Here is a 9,664-nt window from a genome sequence, read left to right as displayed (position 1 = left end):
AAAATTAAACCTTATTTTCAATAAGCAATCCTGAAAAATATTTGGGGGTGCTTAACTTTTTTGCAGGTGTATATATAATAAAGTATATGTAAGGCTAAACTTTACATCACAATTTGAATATTAACTGCACTTCGATAATTTAAATTTTTGCTTCAGGAATGTGTAGTCTATGTAATACAAGCGAAGAAAAAAAAAACGATTACGAATTCATTGCTCTGGTATTTCGCTTTGGCCTTCGTCAGTGGCAACTCTCCACGTATTTAGTCAAAAGTGAGTTAGTCCTAAATCCTAGTCTAACTTTCCTGGGGCCAGTAATCGTTTTATTTATTTTTTACAATTACGGCGCTAATATTCCAGTAGACACTGCATACTATAAAATAAAATTAATTTTTAAAGTCTGTCGTAAACTTTCTTTTTAGTTTGAAAGCGAAGGCGAGGAGAGAAACATTTACCTTAGTAAATATAAAAATATAGTTGCAATCTTAAACCGAATAAGCTCAAAAACCTTGGTTTAAAACAATATAGAATAAAAACTTATAGCAAAATAAAAACACAATGGTGAAGAAAAAGAGTTGGTAATACAAAAAAGTTGTTACAACATAAATCAGTTATATTGAAAAATCATTCAAACCACTAGAGGAAAATTTAGTAACATAATAAAAAATTTTAGACAGAGAAAAATTCAGCAATACACGGACAATTTCATAAATTAAATCGGTTATTTTGAAGAAGAAAAAGCACTCAAAATATTCGTCAAAGGTTTGGTAACAAACAATAACACCTACGTGGCATACAAGCAACTGAGGTTGTGAAGATCACCTTGTTGTCACAAGATGATTGACGTTTCGAATTGATTGCACAAACCCAGGAGATAGGTAAGAAGCTCGAGGCCAAGAAGTTATTGATTTACACATTAATTTAACCAACTTCCTAGTTATCCATGTGGTACATAATAGAAGCTGTTCGATGTCGCTATCGATCTTCGTTTATCACGTACCCCGTTTTTGTTGAGGTAGCAGTTTGACTATTGTACATCTCCGACCTCATGCGGTGGGTCTTGACTTTTCTGGAAATTCTACTTGTTTTTTTATTCATTTTTATGGGACAAGATAATAAATATTCAGGTAGAAATGATTAAGTTTCTCGTAAGGTAATTACTTTATAACGATAATCTAGATACACGTTTTTTCATTCAAACATATTTAAAAACTTAACATTTATTTATGGATTTTTAACTGTAAAAACTTCGGAAAGTTTAACATCAGTATAGGAATTTTGAATTCCAAATTCTCTAAACGTTCAAAAAAGAAAAATCGTATCGTTATATTTTGGAGACTAATAAGTTTTTGTTTTGTTTTGTTTTTTCAGGATTAACCACATAGGAATTCCAAATTTATTGATTTATGGTTGACAAAGCAGAAACTCATTGTAACTCATTTCAGTAAGTATATAGTGACTTTTATCGCTAAATTTATTAGCTGTTTTTTTTTGTTGTTGTTGTTGACTATTTCTAATACATAATTTTGAGAATTTTTTCTTCTTTTTTGTCTTCAGTTGTTTTATGACATGTTTCATCTTAGGTGTTCAGACAGTCCTAAATTCTAGAGAGAGAATATTGATAAAAACTTTGTTTAGGTAATACCCTTTAAGAAAATTATACGTCGTAATTGTGGATAGGCTAACTATTATTGCGCTAAAAGGGTGTATGTTATGTATAATTTCAGGTGTGGGGAAAAATTAGCAGTTTTTAAATTGTACCTTTGATGTTTCACAAAGAAACCGCAGACTAAAAACATATCAAAACAAAAGAATGCTACAATAAAGCAGAAAAAGAAAAACACGCCCAGAGCCTGAAGCACCACAAACATTTTCTCATCTTACAGTTGGAAGAGTTACTTTTCTACCACTATGAAAATGTACTTGAAGGTAACTGTAGCTGGGATGCGTATTGTTTTCATTATATGTGGGGTGGAGCTGTTCATGCTTAATTAGAGACGCCGAACTAATAGTCGTCAGACCTGTTGGTTAATGGACCTCCACCCTTTGCTCAGTAGTGCGACTTCCCGCTTTCAGGCCTACCTAACCCATTTGAGAACCGAAATAATTGTAATAATAAAAATAAGACTAATGTAAGAAATTAAGTTATTAATATCTATAGATTAAGTTCTATAGCATGATTTGGAATAATTCTGTGTGCAAAGTAAACAAATTATAGTATAAATATAACAGAAGGGATTGTATATAGGCCTACAGGTGTTTATTTCATTCCGTTTTTGACTTATCAAATTCCCTTATGCTGGAATTTTAAAACCTTTAAACATGAAATTTTCAACATTTTTTAACGCTATAAACAACCGATAAATAGGACTGTCAAGACTGTAAAAAAATATTGATTACAGAGTCTTAAACTATTTCATAGCCAATGCTATCACATTAGGATGACCAGACGTCCCGGTCATGCCGGGATAGACCCGTTTTTTGTTTAGCAGCTTATCCCAGTGCCACGAGGAAAGTTCTCGGGACGCATAAAATGTTCCAGTTTTATGATAAAGACATCAAACTGTCAGTAGCATCAAATCACGAATGTAATAGGCCTGGTTGACTTGTTCATTGTTGTAACACACACTCTCTTGTTGCTCTGCGTGGTGAGAATCCCAGGTCTGAATATGGAGACAGTTAAGGTAGTGTTCCTCGTGAAAACACACCTTACACAATCGTCTACAGAATTTTATGACCATTTAACGAAAAAACAGAATTTGTAGGTTCTGTTCATTCTTTACAAAAATATATCTAAAGAACCTCAAAGTTATGCCGGAACCTAAAAGTAGTATGTTTGAAAATGTTATATATATGTATGTTACAAGGGCATAACCAGGGTGGGTTGAGAGGAGGGGACGAATGACCACCCAAATATTCTAAAAGGAGCACTATCTTCTGATTTTTTTATTAAATAAACATTTGACTTTTATGTATACCACTTAAGTTTTTTGTGTAGAAAAAAAAGGTACCATGGGTTAGCTGCACCCCAGATTTTAAAAAGTAAGTAGAAAAAAAATCAAACTTCCTCATACTCAACATTGTGGAGCAGAACCTGTTCGTTTGTTAACACAGTTCATTTCAGGGAAGGTAGGACTTGGGATAATAACATTGTGGAGCAGAAGAACTTGTTCGTTTGTTAACACAGTTCATTTCAGGGAAGGTAGGACTTGGGATAATAACATTGTGGAGCAGAAAAACTTGTTCGTTTGTTAACACAGTTCATTTCAGGGAAGGTAGGACTTGGGATAATAACATTGTGGAGCAGAAGAACTTGTTCGTTTGTTAACATAGTTCATTTCAGGGAAGGTAGGACTTTTTTACACTTAGCAGGTGGTCTCTATTAAAAAATTTTGCTGTAATTGTTTTCGGAATTTAATGAACAAAAAGGATTTAGACGAGATGTTGGAGGAGGGGAGCATGGTCTTTTACATGTACTAAAACACCATAGAAATCACCAAAGGAAAGTCTCAGTGCTGTACCTGAAATCCCACCATTTTTTATTATTGTTATTATTTTTTATGCTCTCTCGAACATGCGTGAGAAACATCTGGAAGACGAAAATATGGATAATTTGAAGCAGTTTGATTGCGTGAGGCTATGCTGCAGTGGAGGTCTTGGTTAGAGGCTACTGGGTGGTCGAAAGAACTTCTTTGGCCATTAGATACGTCACATAGGAGGTATTATAATTGTTTAATTAGTAGCGCTTCGGCGGAACGCATTGGATTTTCATAGAAGGCTATTAAGTTTCCAAGATCAGAGCTAAGTGAATCCTTGAAAGAACGGTAAGTAGGTGGGAGGGTCTTCGCTGCCTGCAGTCAGTATTACTCATTCTTCTCAAGAGGTAATAGGGAGTAATTATATATATGTTTAAAAACTCTCTTTAGTCAACTTCTGTGAGGTGCAACAATTAAAGTTTTTTTTTTAATTATTTGAATCAACAGTAAGATATTGGAATCCTGATGTCTGTATATTGCAGGTTCGCGTTTTTCACGATAGAACGAGAGGCCGAGACCCAGCAGAAGGGAGAATACACATTTAATTATCCTTCCATGAGACAACTGTTTTTATGTAGCTGTGTTGAGATGATTACTTTTGTTCGAGTCGAAGACATTCCCGTGTGATAAGAGTGTAAAAAAAGAGGGTTAATACTTTTTGTAAAACTGCTTCTGGTCAGTGGTTACATAACGTTACACAAACACATTAATACCAAGAACGACAAAACACATTTTTAAGACTTCAGTTCAGTGAATTTTAACAATTAAAGTATGAGATAATAGTTTAGTAAAACTAACGAAACCAGCGTTGCATTTCCGAATGCTTCAAAATTACTCATGTATATTATTTTCTTGCTCCAACAGAGAAAAGTGAATTCCTGCTTAGCTTTCGTATAAACTGTATTATAATAATGAATTTTATATAAATTGAAAGGGAGCGTGAAACATTTAGATACAGAAGATCAGAAGCTTTTATGTGTTAAATTTTTAGTTCCGAAACTAGTCTGGCTCACAGACACACCCCCAAGAAAGAATAGACCATTCCAAGCTTTTACTTGTTGTTAAACAAATGTTTAAACAACTCTATTCAATTATGTACCAGCTAACAATACGAAGAATTAAATTGTAGCGGAAGGCTACAAGTTCTTCAAATACCTATAGAATGATAGGTTTCTTTTTTGTCAGTGTAAAACCCTTAAATACACCAGGAAAAATTATTGCTCTTATCTAGTTGTTGAAGAGGCAAAATGAATGAAAACCCGGTACCAAACAAACTTCCACTGGTAGATATTAATCTGAACTATGGTTTGATGATAGTAAACAAAGAAGACCCGGTACCAAACAAACTTCCACTGGTAGATATTGATCTGAACTATGGTTTGATGATAGTAAACAAAGAAGACCCGGTACCAAACAAACTTCCACTGGTAGATATTAATCTGAACTATGGTTTGATGATAGTAAATAAAGAATACTCGGTACCAAACAAACTTCCACTGGTAGATATTGATCTGAACTATGGTTTGATGATAGTAAACAAAGAAGACCCGGTACCAAACAAACTTGCACTGGTAGATATTAATCTGAACTATGTTTTGATTATAGTAAATAAAGAATACCCGGTACCAAACAAACTTCCACTGGTAGATATTGATCCGAACTATGGTTTGATGTATATCAATATGTTTTACGATTAGTTTCTTATAATTTTAATAGTAATTTGTTCTCCGTGGCCACCGGGTTGAAACTGACGAATTAAGGACCTAGGAGCAGATGACAGTCTGAAATGACGAATGACGTAGTTGAGTAAGAAACTACATCTTTGATGATAGCTTTATGTTACTGCTGGAGTTTGAGTCTCACTTAAAGTAAATGTATTTTCAATTACTTTTAATCAAAACGAAAAGAGGATATATCTGATGAAAAAAAAATACATGTGCAAAACAGCTAAACTATTATATACGGGTCTGCCCTATGAACATGTGCTATTAAGAAAGACCCAATTTATATGAAAATGTGATGTACAAGTGAGTAAGACAAATAAAAAAATTGGGAGAAGGTAGCCCCCTTTTTGTATTCATGTTGCTACATGTTCCAGTATTCCAATGGAGAAAAAATAACATCATTTGGCTTGGTCTGATAGGATGTCACGTTTTTGGTCCATTTTTCATCGACAGGAAATGATTGGAAAAGCCCACCTTACTCTTTTACTGAACACGTTGGCTCGGTGATCGTGTTTTTGCAGAACATCTCAGAGGACACGTGGCTCCAGCAGGAAACCAACGCCTCACTACCCTTTTACTGAGAGATGGAAAGGGCGTCATGGGCTAGTGAAACGGGCCTGCACAGTGCCCTGATCTCACACTATTAGACTTTATACTTTGGGGATGCTGCACATCGAACACTTGCTGCTTGTCAAGCATCCGACTAACCTGGAAGGTTTGTTTTGTTTTTGAAGTTAAGTACAAAGCAACACAATGGACTACATGGGCTCTGCTCACTACGGGTATCGAAACCCGGTTTCTAGCGTTGTAAATCCGCAAATATACAGTTGTGCCACTGGGGGGCCCTGAAAGGTTTAAAGCAGAGAAACGTAACACCGTAAATGCTAAAGAACGTGAACGGCAACCGGAGTGTCATCGTAACGTGATATCAATGGTGCACCTTGATATACCGGGATTTTCAAAACATCATGGTGATACTTTACGCTGTATATATTTGTAAAAAAAACTTCGTTTAAGGTGATAAAAACCTTCTGAAATAAACTGTAGTTCATCTCGTCAGTATGGATAATTCATTAAACATAGATAATTAGTGAACAGTCTCTTTTTCTGTAGGGACCTGGCTCGATTCGTAATATGAGGGTCGTGAGGTCGAATTCTCGTCACCGAACATGTTTGTCCTTTCAGACGTGGAGATGTCATAATATGACGGTTAGTCCCACTATTCGATGGTAAAAACAGTAGCTCAAGAGTTGGCGGTGGGTGGTATTGATTAGCTGCCTTCCTTCTAGTATATCACTGCTATATTAGGGACGGCCAGTGTAGATAGCCCTCGTGTAGCTTTGCTCGATATTCAGACCAAACCAAATAAATCTTTTCCATAATATTTGGATATTCTTAATTAATAAGTGGATTTTGATATACACATATGTCAGAATATAATTAAAATCATCATCTTTATCTATCAAACTCTTTCGAGGGGAAACGTGAATATGTATTTTAAAAAGGTTCAAATCACGTTACTTTTCAGATGAATTCAATATGAATGTTGAGGGAAAAGCTAACATAATCGAAGAAGAACCATTTATATGTAGGATGAAAATTTAAGTTATCATTTAAACATTACCCATACAAGTAACCCACGGTGGAACGTAAATATATAAATAAAAGGTTGAAATAGTTATTTAATAGAATCTACAAAAACAACGTGGAAAAGCAGAATTTAAACCATTTTTCCAAATACGATATATTCATTTTACTGACAGTATAATATAAAATTTAAAGGAATGTTTTAGTGATTTTTACATTTCGTCATAAAATTGTCTTCATCAAATATATTCATTTCAAATTCAGATCAAAACCGGAATCAACTATAACAAAGTAGTCACATAATCATTCAGACTCTGTGAAACATGGAATAAAATTATTAATATTTGGCATTTTCATTCTAAACAGCAGTATATAGGAGACGTGGAATAAAAGGTCAGGTCAAAGACTCCAAGATTCAGCCATAATCACCCTAATTTTATAACCGATGAATAGAGGGAAGACAACCAGTAAGTAGCACCCGTCACCTACATGACTATTCTTAACCAAGTAGTTATCATGGTTATAACCCCCCTTTCCCCCAGTCCCTTCAGCTGAAAGTGTGGAACGTGTTTATCAACATCTTGGAACTCAAACCTTGAAACTGCCCATCCGCAGACTGGCACACTACCAACAAAAGCCACGTCCGATACCAATAAAATCATATAGTAAATAACCCACTTTTTAGATTGTAATTTCACTGATTTTTTTTTTTATTTGCTAAGTTGTTGTTTGTTATTAAGCACAAAGGGCTATCTGTGCTCTGCCCACCACGGGTATCGAAACCCGGTTTTTAGCATTATAAGTCTACAGACATACCGCTGTGCCACCGAGGGGCTGTTTACTAATACAATTATATGTTATTTTTTATCACTACTATGTAGCCATCATGCAAAAACCATGAGTTGAAGAAAATGTGTATATTTAGAAAAGGATACTCATTGAAGTGTTTATCATGTATCGCGCTTTCGGCTGACTACAATTTACAGATATGTGTTACAGAGCTGTTTATTAGCAAGACATAAACTGGCTTTTACCATATTTCTCTGTTTATATTATTGTTACAGTACAAAATCGTTCTCTGTATTATCTGTTTGACACCTATCTTCCCCCGGATTGTAACCTCATCACGAACACCTATATCGCTCCGATATGTAACTCCACCACGAACACCTATCTCCCCCTCCCCGGAATGTAACCCCATCACGAACCCCATAAAAACACTTATCTCAGACTTCCTTAAACCAATGGTTTTTGTTAGGTCCGGAAAGTGGCTTCATTATAACTGCCAAAATTCACATTAGTTTAGAGAAACGTGGACATATTTCAATTTATAAAACGTATTGTATTCTTCTCGATCATTATCAAACGTACATTTTCAAGTGTAATCCTATCACAATATATTTGTTTCATCTACGTAATGTTTTGTTAACTGATAACAGATTTCTTAGACAGGGCGAGTGAAATTGAAAAACAAATTTTTCAGGTTTTATGTTTTAAAAGTACAAATATTTACTTGACTAACATGGAAATTATACTATCTAAATTATCAAATAATTCTATTTTTTATTTTTGAGCATTTAGAAAAAAGCCAACGATTATCTTTTCAATAGATAATACTTCTTATCAACACTAGATTATATCTTTGTACACATTATTTTTTAAAAGTCACGTTTTAGCAGGTAAGCAACTGAAGACAATGGATATTGACAAGAAACACTTAAAAATTCTTTTCTTACAGGTCTACCTGCAATAAACTTTGAACTGATACCAAATCACATACAATAAAAGCTTGTTTCTTATTTTGGGATAGTCGGCCATATTTGGACAAATATCGAGAAACCCACGTTTGGGGCAATAGAACGTAATATTGAATAGCTAGCAGAATATGGGGCGCTGGCAGCCTTCAAACCAAAGCTATTAAACACGTTAACTGTTTGTAAGTATAACGTTTGACTAAGCAATGTTTGAAGATTTGCTGGACCTCCCAGGCAGAACACCCTGCAACCATTATAATTATTTTATGAGGCGTATATCTATGTGATAATGAGAAGTATTGTTATTTAATAAACAATGAAAATCAACGTTTTATATTTACACAATTTTAAAAACTTTATTGAAGCCGTCGCCTTCAGGAGTTATTTGCAAGACACAATAATTTATACTTTTCCCCACGTCATGTGATATTACATTACATTATTATTTACATAATTCCTTGGTCAACCTTTATAATACATCCTGACAAATATCAATGAACTGACTTGATGGCCCTTCGTCTCTGTTTAATATGTAATTTTGTTTTTTAAACTTTATTACTTCTAGCGATTCTCTGACATTTAAAGCTGTAATGTTACGAGGTTGAGCTAAAATTGTACTTTTTTCACATAAAATTGTGTGTTGTGTTGTTTTACATGTTCTGCTATAGCCAAGTTTTCTATTTTATTATTTCTTACACAACCTTTATGATCCTGTAATCTGTATTTTAAATTTCTTTTAGTTTGGGCCCGGCATGGCCAGGTGGTTAAGGAGCTCGAATTGCAATCTGCGGGTCGCGGGTTCGAATCGCCGTCACACCAAACATGCTCGCCCTTTCAGCCGTGGGGGCATTATAATGTGACGGTCAATCCCACTATTCGTTGGTAAAAGAGTAGCCCAAGAGTTAGCGGTGGGTGGTAATGACTAGCTGCCTTCCCTCTAGTCTTACACTACTAAATTAGAGACGGCTAGCGCAAATAGCCTTTGTGTAGCTTTGCGCGAAATTCAAAAGAAACAAACCTTTTAGTTTGACCAATATAAATACTCCCACATTCATATTCTATTTTG

This window comes from Limulus polyphemus, unplaced genomic scaffold, assembly GCF_000517525.1.
Source record: "Limulus polyphemus unplaced genomic scaffold, Limulus_polyphemus-2.1.2 Scaffold3194, whole genome shotgun sequence".
NCBI lineage: Eukaryota > Metazoa > Arthropoda > Merostomata > Xiphosura > Limulidae > Limulus > Limulus polyphemus.
The sequence above is the reverse complement of the archived record's forward strand: the minus strand, read 5'-3'. Positions refer to the sequence as shown.